At 39.1% G+C, this 26580-nt stretch overlaps 1 long non-coding RNA gene across 3 annotated transcripts in view; it reads left to right on the top strand.

Annotated features, from left to right (window-relative positions):
* LOC309634500 overlaps positions 1 to 21657 on the top strand; it is a 40393-nt gene extending 18736 nt beyond the window's left edge. The window contains exons 2-3 of one of the 3 annotated variants that reach the window (XR_014248147.1): positions 1 to 91; positions 1271 to 21657. This is a non-coding gene — a long non-coding RNA (uncharacterized lncRNA). The other 2 variants (XR_014248149.1, XR_014248148.1) reach the window with 2 other exon arrangements.
* The last annotated feature ends 4923 nt before the right edge of the window (positions 21658 to 26580 follow it).

The following is a 26580-nucleotide window of genomic DNA, read 5'->3' on the forward strand; positions in this document are numbered from 1 at the left end:
CCACCACGTGGAAGAACTCGTTGGAACTTGGGAAGAACAGACGTCGTCACCAGGCCCAGGGTTATCGTCGGTACCATCACCGGGTGACTGGGTGAGCCTGGACACATACTCCACCTCTGCGATCTTCACTGCTCAGCCTGTAAGAGGGGGAGGGGGTGTTGGTCCCTGATCCTTCCCCACTCAAACTCGATGACTCTTTCAATGAGATTTGTTAATAGAGAGAAATACATAGGACCCTTTCCTAACCTGTGGCTTCTCTATAGTTTGGAATATTCATAACAACCCACTGTCAGGAATATTTCATTTAACTTGGCCGTGCTAAAGTGAAGGACAAGATGAACTGCCAGGGGGTGGGGGCTTGGTTGCACGCAGTTGTAGACCTCAGTGGACTTGTTAAAGTATAAAGTGCCAAAATGAGTTTGCAAAGCGTAGACCTCCCCCGTAACATTTAGTTTCTCCATGTCAAATTCACCCAATTTACATTTCTTAAGCTAGGAAGGCTGTAGAAGAAGAAAGAAAGAGCATTTTAAAATCAAATTTCTGTCTCTACCCCATCCTTTCCTCTTCTGTCCCTCCTCCCTCACTCACCCTTTTCTTCCCTTGACCATGAATCCAAAATATACTTGGTCACCAGTATGAAGTCACTAACAGGACCAATGTTCAAGTATTTCTCCATTTTGCAGGCGTCTACCATAAATTTTCTGAGGCTATAATTACAGCAAACACGGTTGAACCAACCACCGTTCTCCCCTCTTGCTTGCTAACAAACCCCAGTGTGTTAAGCTGTGCATGTCCTCCACTGACCGGTGCTCCCAAAAGCCTGGCCACTGCCCACCCCCATCCGGGTCTCAGCCACCGGTTCTCACAGTGGATCCCAGGCCAGCCACAGCAGCACCTGGGAATTGTTAGAAACACACATTCTTAGCCTTCACCTCACACTTCCTGATGGAAACCCTCACGCTGGGGGCTGAGCATCCTGTGTTTTAACACACTCCACAGGTGATTCTGACCCACACGGAAGAATCACTGGTATAAACCAATCTTGACAATTCTATTCTCTTTTCTTAGAAATAGGCAAGTGATCCTGTTCTGGTCAATTAAACCTGAGTGATAGTCTGCAAGGGAAGCCTTTTGAAAACAGCCTTTTAGCTCCTAAAAAAAAATATGAGGACATTTTCCCGGGAAAGTTGTGGGTCTGATTTCTTAATACTAAGATGTCATTTGCATTTTCACTCACATTCTCTCATGAATGTACATTGGTCTTATCCAGAGGTTACATGCTGTGCAATACCACAACAGATTGGGTGCAGAAGTAGATATGAGAACCCACTTGTTCTCTATTAAGAAAGACATTACAGGACTTCCCTGGTGGCGCAGTGGTTAAGAATCCGCCTGCCAATGCAGGTGACACGGGTTTGAGCCCTGGTCCGGGAAGATCCCACATGCCGTGGAACAACTAAGCCCATGTGCCACAACTACTGAGCCTGTGCTCCAGAGCCCGTGAGCCACAACTACTGAGCCCGAGTGCCACAACTACTGAAGCCCACGCCCTGGAGCCCGTGCTCCGCAACAAGAGAAGCCACCACAATGAGAAGCCCACGCACCACAATGAAGAGAGTAGCCGCCCACTCACCACAACTAGAGAAAGCCTGCACGCAGCAACGAAGACCCAACGCAGCCAAAAATAAATAAATAAAATTTAAAAAAAAAAAAAGACATTACAGAGATTTGTAAAAAAAGTAAAACAATGCCACTCTTCCCACTAGATTTTTTTGTTTTGGAAAACATAGTTGTTTTTTCATTAAAAAATGTGTGATTTATATTAACATATAAAGATGTACTATTGTTATAAACTAATAAATATTTTTTAAAGTTTCTCAGTTTTAATTTATAAAATGGTAAACATCGATAGATATAACCCATATTATTATATTTTAAAAGCTCTTTGGGGCCCTTAATTCTGAAGAGTGTAAAGGATGAAGGCCTGAGAAAGTCCGAAGGCTGCTCCTTTGGGCGGGGATGCCGTGTCTGGGGCTGCTGCTGCCATCTTGTGACCACCGGAGGCGTCAGCTCACACAGCCAGGACGGCGGGGTAGAGAGAACTGGTCTGTGAGGCCGCTTTGACCCTCTGAAGACCCAACCCTGGTATGTATTCTACAAACTTTCACTATCTTGAACCTCCTATTCTCTGAGATGATAAATCCCCCTCTTGCTTAAGCAGTTTTAGGTTGGGTTTCCTCTTACTAGCTGAAAAATCTTCCCAACCATTGTAATTCACATTTAGCTCTGAGGACCTCAATGACGTTTACATCCATTTTGCTTAGGTTTCCGTAAACAAAATCAGTGCCATTATTTACAAAATGAAGACAGTGAAGCCCCGAGACAAAAATTGAATAGAGAATAAAATGTGATAAAGTTGTCATTCATGAAAGTTAACAGAAATTATCAGCACTCTAAATAGCCAAATCAGTGAAAATATACTAGAACCCACACACATTTAGGAAAATAAATCTCTGATTAAGACCATGTACTTAAACCATTACAGTCTCTGTTTTGTAAAATCGATAACTTCTATGTAAATGCTAGCCATTTTCAGTTTAGCTCAGTAAAAAGCTTAGATTTTGTAACTGATAATTCTGAGAATCAGAGACTCTGATGAAAGTGATGTTTACCAATAAGACCAATGAATACAAATATGAAGTCATACCTATATAATTAAGCATTGCTCCAAAGAGAATCACTTATTAGATACTCAATAACTTTTGTTATATAAAAAAAATTAGATAGAAGGAGAGAAGCTTTGAAAGATTTAAGTATTTAAGTACTGTTTAAAGTACCAGGCTACAAAAGAGATGCATCCCAGCAACATTACATTGAAATAGGCAAGTTATCCCCATTGCTTACATTGAAGTAACCTTACTCACACCTGCAAAATAATGCAAGAGTTTGGGATACTGTCGCAGAGATGGCTAGTTGTCCACCCTAAGATAAGGCTGTAACTAGGAAGTCTCTGCCTGGCCAGGGACAACATTTCCCAGCACCCCTCTCTACCTAATTGGGGCCATATGACTGCTGCTTGCCAATGGAATGTGAGAAGAAGTAACGTGTCACTTCTGGCCACAGCAGTTAAGAAATGGGTGTGCTTCTCCACCCTGACTCTTCCCCTGGCTGCCAGCTCAACACAAAGAACTTGAGGCCCCAGGGACCAAAGCCATCAGATGGAAAGGGCCTGGATTTCTCAATCACTCATGATGGAGAGCTGACTGCCAACAAGAAATACCTACGTGAGACTGCTAAAGGAGTACAAAATAAATTTCATTTTGTTAAGCTTCTGAAAACTGCAGCTAATGTTAACATAGATGCTCGGCTATCTTGAACCGCTGAAGCTCTAAGTAGACATCAGAAAAGTTTTTTACTTTAGGAGGAAAAAGAGCAAGTCTCATGGTTTACTATTGTATCCCCATCTCCAGTGCCTAGAACGGTAGCAGGTAGTGATTAAATATGTGATGACTAAATGAATGAATGAACAAATTGATGGGTGGATGGATGGATGATGCATGAATAAATTGTGTTCATGTGGAAACTGTAATAGTTTGGAAAAAAATAACACTAAGTATTTGTGGGAAATGTTCACATGTTAACTAGTATTTATTTCTGGATATTTTGAGTAAAGGAATAACTGGAGGTATTAAAGAATAAATAGACTGGGCAACCACTTGGCAGGGGTGTGAGATGTGATAGAGAAGTATATATATATATACTGTTTGTAATCCTCAAATGTGGATGTTTATTAAAGTAGGAAATTATGCTTTTTGGCAAAACAAGATAATTGCATTATTTCTCTGGTAGAAATTAAATCTGAAATCCAAATCGAGTTCATTTATTCCAATGTACTGCTTCTAAGGAGAAAAAAATATAGTTTGTAGCAGTATTTTATTTCACTGACGTGACACAGGGAGCAAGGAAGGACAAATTCTAGGGCATGGAAGGTCTGGATCCTCAAAGCAGAGATAACACGTGTCTGTGCTTTTAAAACTCTGGGTCAGGGCTCCTCCTACTGGAATAACTTATTCAGTACCATGATATCAGACTCCTGGTCAAGATTCAAATTTTTGTTTATTTATTTATTTATTATTTATTTTTGGCTGCACTGGGTCTTCGTTGCTGCGTGCGGGCTTTCTCTAGTTGCGTCAAGCAGGAGCTACTCTTTGTTGCGGTGCACGGGCTTCTCATTGCAGTGGCTTCTCTTGTTGCAGAGCACGGGCTCTAGGCGCACGGGCTTCAGTAGTTGTGGCACATGGGCTCAGTAGTTGTGGCACACGGGTTTAGTTGCTCCACAGCATGTGGTATCTTCCTGGACCAGGGCTTGAACCCATGACCACCGCATTGGCAGGCGGATTCTTAACTACTGTGCCACCAGGGAAGTCCTAAGATTCAAATTTTTAACAAACCTAACACAGTGTTGCATATTCAATAAGTCACAAATTCTTTTTTTTGTGGCAGGGAGAAAGATTTCACATTAAGTGCCGATTTAAAAGGTCCATATCACATCTTCCATTTACCCCATAGTTGATGTTTACATTGAGACTTTGGTTAACATTTACATAGGACTTATGACCTGTCTGGCAGTATTCTAAGTACTTAAATATAGCTATTCATTTAATTCTCACAACAACTATATGAGGAAGGACTGCTATCATCTTCATTTCATGTGTGAGGAAACTGAGATACATGGATGGCTCTATTTCCTAGGTAACTGATATTTTTCATGCTATTGGAAATGGCATTTCTAAAATTTCATTTTTCAATTTTTCATTGCTAGTACGTAGAAAAACTTTTCTGTTTATTGATCTAGCATCCTATGACTTTGCTAAATTAAATTTTCTTTTTTTAAGATTTCATAAGGTTTTCAACATACATAATCATGTTGTCAGTTAATGCAACAGTTTTACTTATTCCTTTACAACCTGCATGCCTGTTATTTCTCTTTCTTACTAATTGCACCAGCTAGGATTTCCAGTGTAATGTTGAGTAGGAATGGTAAAGTGGATATTCTTGCTTGTTCCCAATTTTAGAATGGAAGCATTCAGTCTTTGTTATTATATGTCAATTGTTATTTCAATAGATGCATTTATCAGATTGAGGACATTCCCATATTTTCCTGGTTTGTAGAGAGTTTTTATCATGAATGAGTGTTAAATTTTATCAAACACTTTTTGACATATATTTGATGATCATATGGTTTTTCTTCTGCATTCTGCTAATGTAGTGAGTTATGAGTTACACTGATTGATTTTCTTTATTCTTAGTTCCCCGACCAGGGATCAAACCTGGGCCCCAGCAGTGAAAGCACCGAGTCCTAGCTACTGGACCACCAGAGAATTTCCAACACTGATAGATTTTCAAATATTGTTCAGTTGGTCAGGATGTATTGTTCTCGTTATATATTACTGGTTATATATATATTTATTTATTTTATACATATATCATATGTATAAATATGCTTGTTATATATTGCTAGATTCCACTGGGTAATATTTTTAAAGGATTTTTGTGTCTATTCTCATGAAAGATTTTAATTGATCATTTTTCTTGTAATATTTGTCCTGGTTTGGTGTCAGGGTTATGTTAGCCTCATCAAATGAGATGGGAAGTGTTCTCTACTATTTTCTCAAAGAGTGTGTGTAAGAAGGGTGTTATTTCTTCCTTAAATGTTTAATAGAACTTCAACTGGGCCTAGAGTTTTATCTGTGGAATGATTTTGATTAAACATTCAATGTTTTCAATAGTATTGGGCTGTTTAGCTTTCATATTTTATCTGGTGTTGGGTTTGATACATAACATTTTTTCAAGAAATTTGTATATTTCACCTACATTTTCAAATTGATTGGCATAATGTTCTTTGTAATTTTCTTTATTAAGCTTTCAATGTCTGTAGGATCTGTAATGATATTCCCTCTTTCACTCCTGATATTTCTAATTTGTTTTCTCTCTTTTTTATCCTTTGAAGTTTATTAAAACTTGTTTTATGAGCCAGCGTATGCTCTATCTTGGTGAATGTTGTGTACATACTTAAAAAGAATGTGTATTCTGCCTTTGTTGGGTGAAGTGTTCTGTAAATATCAAACAGATTGAGAGTGTTATTCAAATCTTCTGTATCCTTTCTTTTTTTTTTAAATTTATTTAATTTATTTATTTTTGGCTGCATTGGGTCTTCGTTGCTGCGTGCAGGCTTTCTCTAGTTGCAGTGAGTGGGAGCTACTCTTCATTGCAGTGTGCGGGCTTCTCGTGGTGGCTTCTCTTGTTGCAGAGCACAGGCTCTAGGCATGCAGCTTTCAGTAGTTGTGGTGCGTGGGCTCAGTAGTTGTGGCTTGTGGGCTTAGTTGCTCCGCGGCATGTGGGATCTTTCTGGACCAGGGCTCGAACCCGTGTCCCCTGCATTAGCATGTGGATTCTTAACCACTGTGCCACCAGGGAAGCCCCCTTACTCATCTTATACTTTCTTTACTTCAACTCTAGAATCAGCCATTTCTCCAAGGAACTTTTTAGTATAGGATAGCATTTAGAAACCAAGATCTGGTGCTTTTGCTATGAAGATGTCATTGCTTCTAGGCTGTTTCTGGAGACAGATAGGAAATTTTCTACATACATCTGTAACTATTTCTAGAACTATGTGGATATATATAATATATACATATCATGAGTTTATATCCTATTTCCAATTCCAATCCAACATTCCTGTGCTCTGGTTTCCATTGTTTCTGATGATGTATGTAATAAATATTTTTTTCACCTCTGGCTACTTAAATTATTTTCCTTTATCTTTGGTTTCAGCATTTTGACTATATTGTGCATACGTATGACTTTTCTTTGCACCTATCCTGCTTGGAGTTCCTAGAAACTCTTAGATCTGTGAGTTTATGTCCTCCATCAATTTTTGAAAATTCTCAGCCCTTCTGTGCTTGAATATTTCTTCTGCACAATTTTCCCCTTCCTCTCCTTCTCATTCTCCTTTACACATCTGTTAAAACATTAGATATTGTTTTGCAGATCTTACGGGCTCTGTTCCTTTTTTCTTTAATTCTTTTTCTCTTAGTATCTCAGCCTAGAAACGTCCTATTAACCTGTATTCATGTTAATGGATCCTTTCCTCTGTTGTATCCAGTTTTCTGTTAACCCACTGAATTTTAGTTTCTGATATTAAAAAAAATATTTTTAGCATTTCCACTTTTGTAGTTACCATCTCTTTGCTGAATATCCCCATTTGTCCATGCATGTTGTCCATTTTTTTACTTGATCTTTTAACATATTTATGAAAATATATATAAGTTCTCTATCTGATAATTCTAACATTCAGGCATTTCTATGTCTATTTCTATTAATCATTTCTTCTCTTGACTATGAGCCACATGTCCTTGCTTCTTTACATGTGTTGTAACATCTGTCACATTTTCATTTACATGTGTCATATTGTATGATTGATAGTATGAGCAAAAGAACAACACAGACTGAAATAAAAAATATTCAGTCCCAGAAAGGGGTATGCCCTTCTCCTGTCATGCCACTAATGAGGGAGGAGACTGAGTGAAAATAATCTGTAGCTGAGCTAGGTCTGGGCTTTGTTGCAGCTTTGGTTAGATTTTCCATTATCTTCAATGTTTTGAGATCAGAATTAGGACTTTCCTTTTGATAGGGTTTGTAATCCGAGCACCAGTGAGACTCCAGGGATCTCTTTATGCTTTGCAACTCAGCCAGTGGCTCCCTGAACTGCAGATCTGTGTGCTTTACAGTTAAATAATAGCCTGGCTGCTAGCTTTGCGGCTGCTAGAGGGTCCTCTTTTTTCTCAAGTCCTGTTCCTGGCTCTCCGTGTTTGGGAGGTCTCTTTTCATCCTGCTGCCCTAAGCCCAATTTTTCACAAGGCCACTATACTGTACCTGGTGAAGGCCAGAGAGGGATTGCTTTCTGCTCTCCTGCTTGCCCCCAGACTTTGGAGGACCACAGGAGTTCACTAGGCACAGGTCCAGATGCTTCAGCAGGATCTTTCTCAGGTCTCCTGCCCTGCCCCCAGCCTCCAACATACTACCCTTGTGCACGTTGGTGAAGGCCTGTGGAAGACAGTTGGTGAATGGGTGCAGACTTGCTGGATGACTTGAGCTCAATCCATCATGCCAGCCCTCACATGGCCATTAAGTTTATTAAAAGTTAGGCTGATTTCTCCATACCTCCATCCATAGCAGGTTCCTCCTACTCATGTCACTACACAGAGAGTGAAAGTGGTTGTAGATCTCTTCTGTCCTAGGAAGGGCTCATCACTTTCCGGAATTTAGTTCATTTAGGTTTCTTTGTTACCTCAGCTGCCTGATGAGTTTATGAAACAAATGATTTTTTTTTAACCTTAGCTAGCTTCTCCTCATTGTTAGAGTGAGAGTGATGTTGTCTTACAACTTTCACTAAGTGGAACTAGAAGTTAAAATATGTTTTTAATCTTGAAGTTTTGTTTGATCTGAAAAGTTTATGATACAAATTTTTATTTTGAATTAATATATATGTATATATATAATCTATAATATTCAGATTAAAACTTTGCCCATAAAAGAATCTTTTGTAAAAATACAAGAAGTCCTTGTTCCTACCTCCTTATTGTCCAAACCTTTCACATCATTAGAGAAGCAAAGGGATGCACCCACTGGAGCAGGGGAATAAAAATGAGGCAAAGGTCCAAAGCTCCCGGCTGTGTGGAGCCAGTGATACCATAAGAGAAGGAGTGGGGTCAGGGGAGCAAGTTGTGGGCTGTTGTGTTATTGTGTAGGACTTTGCTCCATAAACCCCTGTCTTCACATGCTACCCCTTGATTAAGAACACAGGATCCAACTTGCCGACAGACGACACCTGTGGCTCTGTGTCCTGTACTGGTATCATTCCACGTTGCTTTTTTCTCTTTTGTGGCTGAATGTAAGATGTGTACTATAAATCTTCATCTCTCATGTTTTTGGCTACAATATTTTAATAGCTATTTCCTATCTCTGTATTTGCAGCTCACACTACTTACTGTCCCCACAGACAACATTAATTTATCATATCTTTATTTTCGCTCAACATGAAAGGATTAAAATAGAAACGAAAGGTTTGAAGGGACATCTAGTTTTGGGCCAGTACGAGAGACAATATTATAAAATAAGTTCACCCAAATTTATAAGAAAAATATCAAGACCCCCCCCCCAAAAGATAAATAGGCAAAGAACATGCCAATTAATTCATAAGCGGGAGTAGTCAAAGCTATAGCTACGTCCCATACAAATGTCCAAATTTCTATTGCCACCCCATTTTTTTCCTCCTGAAGAGTAAACCATGTAAGCTAGCACCCTTGGATCTCTCCACCTGCATGGACTCAACTTCTACATTCCAGAGTCAAACACACCTTCCTCCCTAACCCTCTTCTCTTGCTTGTCTTGGTGAATGGGTTAACAAATCCTCTCTCTCTCCTCCCAACCACAACCACTTACTAGCTCCTGTCAGCTCAACCTGCTAGATGCCTTTGTTTTTCTCTTTTCCATCTCCATTGCAACCTCAATAGTTGAGATCCCCTCATTTTTCACTTGGTATGTTGAGACAACTTCTTACCCAGATCTTCTGCCTTTGGTCCACTCCTGCTCCAGTACACACTCCTGCCAACTGTTCCTTTGAGTCTTCTAAACAGATACCAGATATTCATTTATCAAAATAAATGAAGACAAATCATGAAATTATTTTGCTTAAAACTTTTCTGGGGCTTCCCATTGCCTCCAGGATGAAATGCAGATACTCCGTCAGAAAACTACAAAGTTCTACGGGATCTGCTCTCCTGCCATTCTCCCAAACACACCCTGTCTGTCCTCTAGCCTTATTAAATAGCTTGTAGCTCTTCGAATGTGGCACACTGTTGCACACCTCCATTGCTTTCCCCATGTTGTTGTTTCTGCCTGAAATCCCTCTCCTGTCCTGTTTCCTGATGAACTACTCATCCTTAAGTTTCAGTATGAATGTCACCTCCTCTGTGAAGTTTCAGGCAGAATTAGACATTCCCACCTCTTTCACATGGCATGCTATAATTACTTACATTTTCTGTATTTATCACATTGACATCTCTTTCCTGCACTGGAATCTGAGCTCTGTGGCAGCAAGGATATTGTGTCTATCATCTCCCCACACCCTAACCAGCACCTAATGCAGCACTTGGTTGAATAATGAAATGAAGACATTCTGGTCAGGGTACTGTGGAACTGGTACACTTAGACACTGCTGATGGCACATTCAGTTGGTACCATCATTTTAGAAAGCAATTTTAGAAACATATATGAAAGACCATAAAAATATTGATATTCTTTAACCCAGTGAATCTACATCTAGGAATCTTTCTTAAGGAAATAATCCAAAACTTTTTGTACAAGTTATTCATCACTGTATTACTTAGATACTCAAAATACTGGAAACCACCTAAATTCCAGCAATAGGAAGATGGCTAATTATGACATATTAAGATAAAGTGCAGTCATTAAAATTTGTGATTTTTAGGGAAATACTGGGCAACATAGAAAACTGCTTATATTACACCACCACTGGACACTACAATTACAGTTGCCCCAGGACCTAGCTAAGACTTAGGTCTGCTTCCAGGATTGTCTGCAACAGGCAGAACTAACTAATCAACTTGAGTAACTTGAGTCCAAACCGAAATCCTTCAAAGGGAGCTGAAAGTCAGAAGCCAGAGAAACTAGGCACAACTGCTAAGTTCAAAAAGAACAATGCAATCTTTTTTCTTTTTTTTAAAAGGCATTTTTAAAAATTAATTAATTAATTAATATTTTATTTTTGGCTGCGTTGGGCCTTCATTGATGCGCGCAGGCTTTCTCTAGTTGCGGTGAACGGGGGCTACTCTTCGTTGTGGTGCGCGGGCTTCTCATTGTGGTGGCTTCTTTTGTTGCGGAGCATGGGCTCTAGGCTTCAGTAGTTGTGGCACGTGGGCTCTAGAGTGCAGGCTCAGTAGTTGTGGCTCACAGGCTCCAGAGTGCAGGCTCAGTAGTTGTGGCGCACGGGCTTAGTTGCTCCACGGCATGTGGGATCTTCCTGGACCAGGACTCGAACCTGTGACCCCTGCATGGCAGGCGGATTCTTAACCACTGTGCCACCAGGGAAGTCCCAGAACAAAGCAATCTTGAAAAAGAGAATCAGTGGTTGCAATGAAGGCAGAGTGGGTAAAAACAGGAGAGTTTGGGTACTTGCTGTGAAAGCTGTTGGTCTTCTGAGGCCCTGAATTTGAAATGAGTTAAAGCACAGGGTCAAGGCAAACAGCAATTAAGTAAGATAATATATGCATAAGGGGAAAAGGACCCAAATTCCACCCTCTGGGTTCAAGGCACGGAGGGAATGGTTCTGGATTATACCATTTATAGAAAGTAGAGTTCATTGTGAGCTGGGCTCTGGATTGAACCAAATGGTAATTCTCTCCAGGTCTCCAGGTCTGAAGAGGCACTGGGCTATGGGGGAGAAAGCAAGTTGGCAACCAGGAGGTGGAGGGTGTGTGTGTCACAAGCTGGCATGGGAGCCTAAGTTGTTGACTGCCTGGGCTGTTTCACTGGGCCAGGGGACGTCCACAGAGCTGTAGAGCACACCTGAGATTTGCTCAAGATACACCAAAAGGCTAATTTTTGGGGTGAGGATGGTGAGGTGTTGGCTAATATTTTAAAACATTTTCTGTAATATGATATACAGCTTTTAAAAGGACAAAATGAACATTTAAAAATAAGAAGTGGACATCTAATGATTCTAGATGCAGTAACAGGCTAAATCCTGTCCCAGTGAAGTGTAAGATCAGCAATGAAGCAGTTTACTTGACCGGCATAGCCTGCGGGAACTCGAGTGATCTGGTAGGCAGGAGTCGGCTGCCCTGTCACCCTGTCACAGCGTCAGTTCTTTTCTGTGCTGTGGGTTTCCAGGTCACTGCTTACTGTGACATCCTGCTGACAGGGTAAGCGAGGGCTTAAGTCCTGTGGAAGGAGAGGTGTCTTTTTCTTCACCCAAAGGCCCTGACCAGTAGCAAAGCCAGTACCTGCCACCTTTTTCTGAGTTGCACAAAGGCACTGGACAGGGCAGCTCTGTGCTTCCCATCTGCAAAGTGGGGCATCTCAGAATCCGTATTTCTTTTACTAATAGAAATTTGACCCTATTTCTTGTGAAGTAATGAGGCTGATTTTATTTTGGTGAAGTCGTCTTTGCCCCTGTCTGGACTGGGTGATATTATGAAGCTTCTTCACAGAACACCATAGCCGTATCACCGTCGTTAATCCCCAGGTTTCTCCGCGGAATTGGGGTGGGAGCAGAAGGGAGAGTGTCGGGCCACAGCTTGTATCATACTAAGATGATTGACAGCCACATAATGCGTGCTGGGAAGACCCTCATCTGATCCCTCATCTGCTACCCCTCTGGCTGCCCCAGTGGGTGTTCGAATCCTCTTTCCCTGGCCCCAGGGTGGCTCCTTCAGGGCAGTTCTTCTCCACCTTCAATGTGTGTAAGAATCACCTGGGAAACTCACTAGAGTGTGATTCTGATTCAGCAAGTTTGGAGTGCGTTCCCAGGTGTGGCCGATGCTGCTCGTCTGTGCACCACCGTGGTTTATCGGGGCTCCAGGGCCTTCCAGACGTCTGCGGCAGAGGCTGGAAAGGAACTGGGGGCTCCCCAAGTCTGGCTGCTGGAGGAAGAGGGTACTTCCCCCGTGGGGGCCTCTGCTTCTCAGAGCGGACTATGGACTCGTGTTTGGGGCATCACAGAACACTAGCGTAGCAGCCACCCAAACTTGGCTTTCCAGGGAGGAAGAGGCCCCTGCGGTGGCGAATCTGAGGCTCCTGGCTTTACAAGGAGGGAGGAAGGTGCACGGGGCGGGGGGGGGGGGGGAGAGAAAGCGTTCTGCTCATCAGATTAAGGCTGTGAGTCTGGGGGCTTTGGAAGTGCTGAGCATTCCTAAGAGGGGGTGCTTGCCTGGAGACCACAAGAGAGAAAAAGGCCAGACACTTCCTGTCCCTGAGGAATAATTATTGAAAAATAACCCCACCGCCTAACTTCTTGTGCATTTGGAAGCCCTTCTACAGGGCTTTCCAACCTGGCAATGTGTGGATCTCAAGATCAGCTGTTAGAGCTAATATTAAGCTTGTTGTAAGAGCTAATGTGCTAAGCTGCTTTCGTTCTTCCCAAATAGAATTGTCATGTGAAGAAATTACACACTATATTTTTGGGGATGGCAGAATAATCACCAAACAGAATAAACTTCTATTTTTCTTACAAACTTTATTAAGTACCTAATTGGACCTAATCTGGGTTTTAAGGAAAAAAACATTAAGATCTACAAAGGAGTTATATTTTCCCACATTATGCCTTCATTATATTATTCCCTCTGCATTAATCCTTCCCAAGGATACTATTTAGAAAATGTGACCTGTTCACTTCATCAGAATTAGAATCCTAAGCCTGTGTTAATATTTTTGGCTGGACCTGCTTCATTATTGAATACTCTTCCTTTCCGGCTTCTGCTAGCCTTCTATTTTCGTTTTAGAATTTCCAATACTGATATATAAACCAAAATATCAATTTTAACAGAGGAAGAGTGAGTACCCCTCATTTTTTTAAAATTGAATACTTCTTTAAATTCTATAGTGCTTTACAATTTTCAAAAGTTTCACACACATGATTTCATATAATCCCATAACCTTCCCCCCCATGTTGTCCCTCCCCACTTTCCTCTCCCCACGGATAACCACTCGTTTGTTCTCTATATGTGAGTCTGCATCTTTTTTGTTTTATTCACTGTTTGTTGTATTTTTTAGATTCTGCATATAAGTGATATGATACAGTTATTTGTCTTTCTCTGACTTACTTCACTTAACATAATGCCCTCCAAGTCCATGCTGCTGCAAATGGCAAAATTTCCTTCTTTTTTATGGCTGAGTAGTATTCCATCCACATCTTTTTTATCCATTCATCTGTTGTTGGACACTTAGGTTGCTTCCATATCTTGGCAATTGTAAATAATGCTATGAACATTGGGGTGAATGTATCTTTTCAAATTAGTGTTTTTTGGGGTTTTTTTTCCCAGATATATACCCAGGAGTGGAATTGCTGGGTCATATGGTAGTTCTCTGAGGAACCTCCATACTGTCTTCCACAGTGGCTGCAACAATTTATATTCCCACCAACAGCGTACAAGAGTTCCCTTTTCTCCACATCCTTGCCAACATTTGTTATTTGTGTTATTTTTGAGGTCATTCTGACAGGTGTGAGGTGATATCTCATTGTGGTTTTGATTTGCATTTCCCTGATGATTGATGATGTTGAGCATCTTTTCATGTGCTTGTTGGCCATCTGCATTTCCTCTTCGGAAAAATGTCTATTCAGTTCTTCTGCCCATTTTTAAATCGGGTTGGTTGTTTCTTTGATGTTGAGTTATATGAGCTGTATATATAGGTTGGGTATTAACCCCTTATTGGTCATATCATTTGCAAATATCTCCTCTCATTCAGTAGGTTGATTTTTGTTAATGGTTTCCTTTGCTGTGCAAAAGATTTTATGTTTAATTAGGTCCCATTTGTTTGTTTTTTCTTTTATTTCCATTACTCTAGGAGATGGATCCAAAAAAAATATTGCTACAATTTCTGGCAGCATATTCTGCCTATGTTTTCCTCTAGGAGTTTCACAGTATCCAGTCTTACATCCTCATAAAATTTTACTGCTTGTAAAATGTTAGAACATTATTATACATATTTTAATTAATTAATTAATTATATTTTGGACTGCATTGGGTCTTCGTTGCTCTGCACATGCTTTCTCTAGTTGTGGCGAGCAGGGGCTACTCTTCATTGCGGTGTGCGGGCTTCCCATTGTGGTGGCTTCTCTGTTGCGGAGCACGGGCTCTAGGCGCGTGGGCTTCAGTAGTTGTGGCTCGCGGGATCTAGAGCGCAGGCTCAGTAGTTGTGGTGCACGGGCTTAGCTGCTCCGCGGCATGTGGCATCTTCCTGGACCAGGACTCAAACCTGTGACCCCTGCATTGGGAGGTGGATTCTTAACCACTGCGCGACCAGGGAAGTCCTAGAACATTATTATATTAAATACAAAGTTCTAAAATATGTTGTGTGAATATCTGTTCATTATTAAAGACAGTTAATTTTGCCATATCAATCTACCAGGCATCTTGAATGGACAGATAGGAACCTTACAGCTATGGGACACAACATTCCCTCTTGAAGTCAAGAGTAAGAAGCAGAGAAAGCTGGTCCTCGGCTAGAAGGAAGATGTGCTTGGAGAGGGGCTGGAAGGTCTCTGGTTTTAGCTTATTTGTGAAGCTCAGCTGCATCCCTGTCCTTGGGTTTTGTGAGAGTCACCTTGATAATAAATTCCGCTTTTTTTGCTTAATCTAACTGAATTGTATTTCTGTTAATTAGAACTAAAAGAGACTAAATTTATATGCTGGTGAGGAAACTTTCAAGTTGTTCAGTGCTTATTATGTGTCATGCACTGTAGCAATGCATGCTTTATCTTATTTAATCTTTAAAAATAACCCCATGAGGGAGATATTATGATTATTATTATTACCTGCATTTTATGGATAAAACCACCAAGATTTAGAAATATTTAGTAATTTGTCCCAAATCACCATCTATTAAATGGCAAAACTGAGATTCAAACACAGAATTTTTGATACAAAAACCTATGCTATTAACCATTATGCTATACTTTGTAGTTTATTGAAACAAATATAGGCATATTATGTACTAGAACAAAATATTCGCATTGTAAAACTTCAAGGATGGAAATCTTCAAGGATATACAAAAGCAGACAAAACAGTGTAAGTCCCACTGATCCATGGCCCAGCTTCAACATTTACCAACATTTTGCCAATCTTGGCTCATCTACCCCTCCCCACCCCCACCTTCTAACTATGGTTAATGTCTTACAATCTTACAGTAACAGGGTACACTTGTCACAACTGAAAAAATCAAGATTGGTACATTTTATTAACTAAACTGCAGGCTTTACACAGATTTTCTTAGGTTTTACCTAATGCCCCTTTCCTGTTTCCCGATCCCATCAGGGATACTGCTTCACATTTAGTCATGGTGTCTCCTTAGTCTCTCCTGGTCTATAAGTTTCTCAGCCTTGCCTCGTTTTTCTTGGCCTTGATAGTTTTGAAGAGTGCTGATCAGGTATTTTGTAGCATTTCCTTAAATTTGTGTTTGTCTGATGCTCTTCTCATGGTAAGCCGGGGTTATAGTTTTTAAGGAAGAAAACCACAGAGGTGATGTGCCCGTCTCATCACATATAGGGGTACATGGTGTCAACGTGACTTTATTTCTGATGTTAATCCTGACCACCTGGCTAAGGCAATATTTTCCAGGTTTCTCCACTGTACAGCTACTTTTTCACCCTGTCCAAATCTATTCTTTGGAATCAAGTCACTAAGTACAACCCACACTCATGATAGGGAATCACCTCCACCTGGACTGGACAGTACCTACATAAATTTTGATTTCTTCTGTAAGAAAGACCACAAGTGACTTTAAAAGTTGAGAATCACCGATCTAAGCCAGTTATGATTATTCCATTCTCCTTTGCCAGTAAGTGGTCTAGGGATGGACATGTGTGACAATTCTAGGAAAGATTTTTCTCCATGATCAAAAGAAACAATTATACCAGAAGGAAGCTCTTCCTTGTTTCTGCAGGCAAGTGGAGCCTTCCCTTCCTTGTGTGGGTTGCTGCTGTGAGCATGCAATCCTTGGAGTGGCAGCCACCATCTTGTGGCCATGAGGCGGTAAGCCAGGGACGGAAAGCCAAAGTTATTGGGATGGCAGAGTTAGAAGAGGGCTGAAACCCTTGAAACTACCTCCAGCCTTCTTGTTATATGGACGATTAAACTTCTTTACTGTTTATGTCACTTAGTTGCTGTTCTGTTACTTGAAGTCAAATGCATTTCCAATTGATGCAGGTGCCTCATCTTTTTTTTACAACTGTAGCTATCCTCCACATCTAGGACTTGTATCCTCCACATCTTACTCATTTTAAATGAGTAAGTGAAGGACTAAATGAAGAAGCTATTATAATAACCATAAAATATCAATGTCTTTAATGCCCGTACACTTGGCAATTAGATTCTATACTTCCATTTCTTCTCTCAAACAAATACAATAGAGTTGTACGCATTCTGCCACTGGGGGAAAAATTTATTAGTATGACTAGTTGACAGCGGTAAAAATTTTTGACGTTTATCAAGTTCAAATTGAAGTTTAATGCACATATATTTATTAATTTTTAGGATTTATTAACCAAAATAATGCTAGTATGATTGAGGCAAATAATGGAATGCCTACCATATAGCGATGAGAATGAAAAAACTATTATATTATGCAACAGCATGGACGAATCTCACAAGTATAATGTTGAGTAATAGATGCCAGACACACACATACATGTTGCATGATTATATTGATATAAAATTTAAAAATAAGCAAAACTAATCACTGTTCAAAGTCAGGACAGTGTTTACCCTTGAGTGGGTAGTGACAGAAAGGCATTTCTATGAAAGGGCTTCTGGGATGCTGATAATTTCCTTCTTCTTGATCGTGGTGCTGGTTATAGAGGTATATTCAATTTGTGGCAATTCAGAGATTTGTACATTTATGACATGCACTTTTCTGTATGTATGTTATACTTCAATAAAGTTTGCTTTAAAAATTCACCCTGAAAATGTCTATCTATAGCATCTTATTGATCAACTTTGGGAGCAGATAAACCTCTTAATGCTTATTTACAAACAGCACAAAATGGTTCACTATTGGTAGTAAAATTTAGACTGGGGTGGAAGGGACTAGCTTATTGCGGGAAGTCCCCAATTTATGAATGTCTTTGTATGTATAATAGCTCACTTGTAATTCAGTTGTTACAAACAATATTTTCCCATAGGTTCAGTGTTAGAATAACGGTTAGGGTAAATGCCGACTGGTAAGAATAATGAAGTGGAAATGCTATATGTTTCCCATTAAATACAGGCATATAATTACCCCTGTCAAACATACACAAGACTGAAACAACTTTCAAAAATAAATATAAAATGATAAAAACATAATTGTGATTAAATTCCATTTTAAATCTATCAGATCAGTAAAACTAAAGTGTTAGCAAGGATGTAGAGAGATAGGAATCTTCACATATTGTTGGTCAGTGCTAACTGATTCAACTATTTTGGAGAATAATCTGGCAAGATTTCTTGAAGTTGAAGATGTGCCTAACCTCTGACTCGATAACTCCACTTCTGGGAAATAATGTAAAAGAACACTTGTACAGGTGCAGGAGGACAGATATATTATATATGTGTGTGTATGCATATATAAACAAAGATGTTTACTGCAGCATTGTTCCTAACATTTGGAAACACCTAAATGTCCATCAAAAAAGGAACAGACATGTAAATTGTATGTATTCATAACTGAACAGTAAATAATAGCTATAATGAATGAACTGAAACCACATATATAATATGGATCTCAAAATTAGTGTGAAGAGAATTACAGAATGATGGTTTTCATTGTGATACCATTTATGTATCATGTATGTATACAAACGATAGTAGATATCTTTTATGGATACTTACTAAGTAATATAAATTAAAGAAATGTAAATGATGATACATCAGCTTCCTGTTGTACTCGTATTGGGAGAGTAAAAACAGGATTGTGATTGAGGAAGAGCACACAAGGGAATTCAATACTGTACTGTTTTATTTCTTAAAAAAAATCAGAATCAAATATGAATGTTAACATTGACTAGTACATATATTGTTATACGATTCAATATATTTATGTGTGTTTGGATGCTTTCATACAAAGAATAAAAGAAATGAGGAATTTGGAATGAAGGAAAAGTCAGGATATGAAATGAAAAGCCTCAGCTAAATTAACACACTGAGATGCATATTATAAGACCTATATAGTTTATAGGGACAGTTAGCTAATTAGTTCTTTAGCAGTATCTGCAAGATTAAAAAACAAAATAAAGCAATAAAATAGTTTAGGAGGAATGCACCTTTGCTCTTGCAAAGTATTGAGAGGTTTCTCCTCTTCTGGATCTTCAGTTATTGTGGGATAGAGCTTTGGCACTCAAAAGTGCAATCTGCCAAAGAGTAGCATTGATGCCACCTGGGAGCTTGTTAGAAACGCAGAATGTCAGGCCCCAGCCCAGACCTGCTCAATGAGAATTTGCATTTTAACAAGACTGCCAGATGGCACACTGAGGTCATACAGAAGCAGCAGCCCTCAATAGCATATCTGTCTAGATCATGACCAAAATAATTTTATTCTGGAAAATTTTCAGAGTAGCTTTTGAACCAATCACCTAGTACAGCCATAGTTAAAGCTTTAAACACTCAAAGAACATTTACTATTAGACAAAGGTAGCTTCTACTAAAATTTCCAAGATGTATTAATTGCAAATTGTAGCTGTAAATACCATATGATGTAATGGTTTTATAAGACTGAAACATCTCCTATGGGAAGTTCATCAAGATTTCTGTGATTTCTTCATGTCACTAAATCAATTTTGTCTACACATCTTTCACAGTCCTGCCTCTGCTCTCCCTGCTTTTCTGAATGAGAAACTCAACTTCTCTTCTTAATTTAACAAAATATATATTATATACATCCAGAGACCTTGTGGTAAGTGCAGATGTTATTGAGGGTTTTGGGGAGACAGAGGAGTGACTATTGTAATTACATAAACAGGTTAAAGTTGAATATTGGAGTCCCCCCTCAGCAAGACGCTTCCTGAGAACTGATATACTGACATAGCTTAATAATTTGTTTCACTAAAAAAAATTCTGCCACATGTAAATGTAAATAATGACTAAAATATCTTGCAGTGAATTTATATTTAACCAATTAAGAATGCTGCCTTTACTTTCCTCAATCCAACCAAAGGATCTAAACCAGAGGAACTACCATCAATAAGTAAGATTCTGCAACTACTTTGGGAATCTAATTAGTGGATTTTTAACAAAAGATGGTTCCTTGTTGGATAGGCCCAGCCATTTCCTTGGCAGTAAAAGGAAACAGCTGTGCTGGGTGATTAGCCTACTGAAAACCAAATAAGACACAAAAACAAAACCTCCTACCCAAAGTCTCTTTCATACACACTGGCCAGGGGCTCTCAGCTCTGACTGCATTAGAAACACCACGGAAGGGAGCCTTTAAAAAATGCTGACACTTGGGTCCCATGCCAGAACCATTACATCTGAATAAGGGAGGAGGGCGGCACTAAGGACAGGTATCAGTATTCTTTGAAAGCTCCCCATGTAATTCTAATGTGCTCAAGAAAGTAGAAGAAAAACCTTCCTCTGAAATAGAAGTTCTGCTTCAAGTTTTTAACAAACAAAAGGTCGTGAAAGATTAAGTGAAAAAGCCACACAGACTGAAAGTGAGGGGATGGAAAAAGATATTCCATGCAAATGGAAATCAAAAGAAAGCTGGAGCAGCAATTCTCAAATCAGACAAAATAGACTTTAAAATAAAGACTATTACAAGAGACAAAGAAGGACATTACATAATGATCAAGGAATCAATCCAAGAAGAAGATATAACAATTGTAAATATTTACTCACCCAACACAGGAGCACCTCAATACATAAGGCAAATACTAACAGCCATAAAACGGGAAATCAACAGTAACACAACCACAGTAGGGGACTTTTAACACCCCATTTTCACCAATGGACAGATCATCCAAAATGAAAATAAATAAGGAAACACAAGCTTTAAATGATACATTAAACAAGATGGACTTAATTGATATTTATAGGACATTCCATCCAAAAACAACAAAATACACTCTCTTCTCAAGCGCTCATAGAATATTCTCCAGGATAGAGCATATACTGGGTCACAAATCAAGCCTTGGTAAATTTAAGAAAACTGAAATCGTATCAAGTATCATTTCTGACCACAACCCTATGAGACTAGATATCAATTACAGGAAAAAAAAACTGTAAAAAATACAAACATATGGAGGCTAAACAATACACTACTAAATAACCAAGAGATCACAGAAGAAAACAAAGAGGAAATCAAAAAATACCTAGAAACAAATGACAATGAAAACACAATGACCCGAAACCTACGGGATTCAGCAAAAGCAGTTCTAAGAGGGAAGTTTATAGCAATACAATCCTACCTCAAGAAACAAGAAACATCTCAAATAAACAACCTAACCTTATACCTAAAGCAATTAGAGAAAGAAGAACAAAAAGCCCCCAAAGTCAGCAGAAGGAAAGAAATCATAAAGAGCAGATCAGAAATAAATGGGGCTTCCCTGGTGGCACAGTGGTTGAGAATCTGCCTGCTAATGCAGGGGACACGGGTTTGAACCCTGGTCTGGGAAGATCCCACATGCCGCGGAGCAACTAGGCCCGTGAGCCACAACTACTGAGCCTGCGTGTCTGGAGCCTGTGCTCCGCAACAAGAGAGGCCGCGATAGTGAGAGGCCCGTGCACCGCGATGAAGAGTGGCCCCCACTTGCCACAACTAGAGAAAGCCCTCACACAGAAACGAAGACCCAACACAGCCAAAAATAAATAAATAAATAAATAAAATAAATTTAAAAATTAAAAAAAAAAGAAATAAATGAAAAAGAAAAGAAGGAAACAATAGCAAAGATCAATAAAACTAAAAGCTGGTTCTTTGAGAAGATAAACAAAATTGATAAACCATTAGCCAGACAAATCAAGAAAAAAAGGAAGCAGACTCAAATCAACAGAATTAGAAATGAAAAAAGAGAAGTAACAACTGACACTGCAGAAATACAAAGGATCATGAGAGATTACTACAAGCAACTATATGCCAATAAAATGGACAACCTGGAAGAAACGGACAAATTCTTAGAAAAGCACAACCTTCTGAGACTGAACCAGGAAGAAACAGAAAATATAAACAGACGAATCACAAGCACTGAAATTGAGACTGTGATTAAAAATCTTCCAGCAAACAAAAGCCCAGGACCAGATGGCTTCACAGGCGAATTCTATCCAACATTTAGAGAAGAGCTAACACCTCTCCTTCTCAAACTCTTCCAAAATATAGCAGAGGGAGGAACACTAGCAAACTCATTCTACAAGGCCACCATCACCCTGATACCAAAACCAGACAAAGATGTCACAAAGAAAGAAAACTACAGGCCAATATCACTGATGAACATAGATGCAAAAATCCTCAACAAAATACTAGCAAACAGAATCCAACAACACATTAAAAGGATCATACACCATGATCAAGTGGGGTTTATCCCAGGAATGCAAGGATTCTTCAATATATGCAAATCAATCAATATGATAAACCATATTAACAAACTGAAGGAGAAAAACCAATATGATCCTCTCAATAGATGCAGAAAAAGCTTTCGACAAAATTCAACACCCATTTATGATAAACACTCTCCAGAAAGCAGGCACAGAGGGAACTTACCTCAACATAATAAAGGCCATATATGACAAACGCACAGCCAACATCTTTCGCAAAGGTGAAAAACTGAAAGCATTTCCTCTAAGATCAGGAACAAGACAAGGATGTCCACTCTCACCACTATTATTCAACATAGTTTTGAAAGTTTTAGCCACAGCAATCAGAGAAGAAAAAGAAATAAAAGGAATCCAAATCGGAAAAGAAGAAGTAAAGCTGTCACTGTTTGCAGATGACATGATACTATACATAGAGAATCCTAAAGATGTTACCAGAAAACTACTAGAGCTAATCAATGAATTTGGTAAAGCAGCAGGATACAAAATTAATGCACAGAAATCTCTTGCATTCCTGTACACTAATGATGAAAAATCTGAAAGAGAAATTAAGGAAACACTCCCATTTACCACTGCAACAAAAAAAATAAAATACTTAGGAATAAACCTACCTAAGGAGACAAAAGACCTGTATGCAGAAAACTATAAGACACTGATGAAAGAAATTAAAGACAATACAAACAGATCGAAAGATATACGTTCTTGGATTGGAAGAATCAACATTGTGAAAATGACCATACTACCCAAAGCAATCTACAGAATCAGTGCAATCCCTATCAAACTACCAATGGCATTTTTCACAGAACTAGAACAAACAATTTCACAATTTGTATGGAAATATAAAAGACCCCAAATAGCGAAAGCATTCTTGAGAAAGAAAAACGGAGCTGGAGGAATCAGGCTCCCAGACTTCAGACTATACTACAAAGCTACAGTAATCACAAAGACAGTATGGTACTGGCACAAAAACAGAAATATAGATCAATGGAACAGGATAGAAAGCCCAGAGATAAACCTATGCACATATGGTCACCTTATTTTTGATAAAGGAGATAAGAATATACAATGGAGACAAGACAGTCTGTTCAATAAGTGGTGCTGGGAAAACTGGACAGCTACATGTAAAAGAATGAAATTAGAACACTCCCTAACACCATACACAAAAATAAACTCAAAATGGATTAAAGACCTAAATGTAAGGCCAGACACTATAAAACTCTTAGAGGAAAACATAGGCAGAACACTCTATGACATAAATCACAGCAAGATCCTTTTTGACCCACCTCCTAGAAAAATGGAAATAAAAACAAAAATAAACAAATGGGACCTAATGAAACTTAAAAGCTTTTGCACAGCAAAGGAAACCATGAACAAGACGAAAAGACAACCCTCAGAATGGGAGAAAATATTTGCAAACGAAGCAACTGACAAAGGATTAATCTCCAAAATTTACAAGCAGCTCATGCAGCTCAATATCAAAAAAACAAACAACCCAATCCAAAAATGGGCAGAAGATCTAAATAGACATTTCTCCCAAGAAGATGTACAGATTGCCGACAAACACATGAAAGAATGCTCAACATCACTGATCATTAGAGAAATGCAAATCAAAACTACAATGAGATATCATCTCACACCAGTCAGAATGGCCATCATCAAAATATCTACAAACAATAAATGCTGGAGAGGGTGTGGAGAAAAGGGAACCCTCCTGCACTGTTGGTGGGAATGTAAATTGATACAGCCACTATGGAGAACAGTATGGAGGTTCCTTAAAAAACTAAAAAATAGAACTAACATAGACCCAGCAATCCCACTACTGGGCATATACCCTGAGAAAACCATAATTCACAAAGAGTCATGTACCACAATGTTCACTGCAGCTATTCACAATAGCCAGGACACGGAAACAACCTAAGTGCCATCGACAGATGAATGGATAAAGAAGATGTGGCACATATATACAATGGAATATTACTCAGCCATAAAAAGAAATGAAATTGAGTTATTTGTAGTGAGGCGGATGGACCTAGAGTCTGTCATACAGAGTGAAGTAAGTGAGAAAGAGAAAAACAAATACCGTATGCTAACACATATATATGTAATCTGAAAAAAAAAAAAAAAGGTTCTGAAGAACCTAGGGGCAGGACAGGAATAAAGATGCAGATGTGGAGAATAGACTTGAGGACATGGGGAGGGGGAAGGGTAAGCTGGGACGAAGTGAGAGAGTGGTATGGACATATACACACTACCAACTGTAAAATAGCTAGTGGGAAGCAGCCGCATAGCACAGGGAGATCAGCTCGGTGCTCTGTGACCACCTGGAGGGGTGGGATAGGGAGGGTGGGAGGGAGACGCAAGAGGGAGGAGATATGGGGATATATGTATATGTATAGCTGATTCACTTTATTATAAAGCAGAAACTAACACACCATTGTCAAGCAATTATACTCCAATAAAGATGTTAAGAAAAAAAGATTAAGTGAAAAAGCAAGTGTAAAAGCAGTGCGATCTCACTAGGATGGGAGAGTGGAGACCATTTTTTATACTCTCAGAAAAAGGTTTGAAGATTGCCATTAAAATTTTAATTGCGGTTATTCGTGAATGGTGGGATTGTGGACGAGTTATATTTTTCTTCTTTTGCTTCCCTTTTCCAGTCTACCTGCAATGAATGTGTATTGCTCATAAAAAAGGTAACTTAAATTAAAAATAAAGATACCAGTGGACCTTATCTTCATTAAACAGGCTATGACAGGGAATAGTTTAAAAAGTATAATGTAACTAAAAATGCAGCAGCCAAGATAAAGTCTAAGTTGGAAGCAGTAGGAAATAGGTTTTCCATAAAGTAAAATCGAGTTTAGGTTTTCATTAAAGTAAAATCAAGTTTAGTGACAAATTTGAAAAGCATTCCTGGAACAGAGACTAAAAGCAATGAAAATGATGAGAAAACAACATAAAAAGTATTAATCATGGAGAATCAATTAATGAATAGGTGTTTCTAAAGAAAACAAACAGAATAGAGGTATGAAAGTTGTAACAGAAAATCTGTTCATTTAAAAACTTAAACAGAATCCTCCACAAAGTAAATAAACAAACCACCTGAATTTTGAGAGCTCAGGGAGACACACATATTCCAGGCAAAATTAACACAGGATATACACCTTGGTTAACTTTTAAAATTTCAAAGAAATAATAAACACTATAGAGGAACAAAACAAAAACAAACAAACAAACAAACAAACAAACAGGACGGAGGGAGGGATTGGTTAAGAATGAAACCCAGCTAGAAAAAGAACATTGGGTACAAAAGAGATGAGTTCAAAGAAACTCCTGCAAACCAAGTGGAAAAAGTTATTCAAAAGAATAAAATCCAAACTGGACTCAGTAAATGCCTGAGGATGATGAGAAAAATGGCTCAGTTTTAAGAGAAATGGATTGTGACCCAGGAATTCTATCTAAGACTAATCATCGTTTAAGGATGGAGAGAGGAATGGTCTCAGAAAAGCTAAGTGTTCAGGTGTTTCCTGGCAATGTTGCTCAGGGACAGTTCTGAGATCAGTGCAGGTAGGGGGTCCCTGTTAAACTATCTACCTAATGTTTTTTCACAAGGAATTCCCCTCCTCCCCCAGCTGCCTGTTCTCGCGGGACTGTGATCATGCAAAACAAACCAAACGTGTGTGTGTGTGTGCATATGTGTGTGTGTGTGTGCGTATGTGTGTGTGTGTGCATGTGTGTGTGTGTGTGTGTGTGTGTGTGTGTGTCCTGAAAGGTCTTTCTTCCCCCTTTTTCATTGTGCTCTTCTAGATTCAAGGTAACTAAATTTCAGAACCATCTGCTTTACATATTTTAACTTACAATCATCCACACAATGTTTGAGGATAACTATTCCTGTTTTCACAGATGAAGGCTCAGAGGCACAGGACAACTCAATGACGTGTACAAGATCCCAGAGCTAGCAAGCAGGGAGCTGACATTTGGACCCAGGCAGTCTGGACTCAGTCAGGCTCTTAATCACTTTTCTGTAGTGAGAACAGTGTTTTTCAAAAGCTTATCAATAATCTTACCAAAAGATCTTTCAGTGTGATCTCTGCTACAAATGAAGCAGAGCTATGCACACTTGAGAATATTTATTGACTGTATTTGCAAGCTGCACCATTTCTTCATGTTTAAAACATACCCTTTTCCTATCTGTTAAGATGGTTAAGAGATCGAATGATTCCAGTA

Source organism: Balaenoptera borealis, assembly GCF_965194805.1.
Source record: "Balaenoptera borealis genome assembly, chromosome: 9".
Lineage (NCBI taxonomy): Eukaryota > Metazoa > Chordata > Mammalia > Artiodactyla > Balaenopteridae > Balaenoptera > Balaenoptera borealis.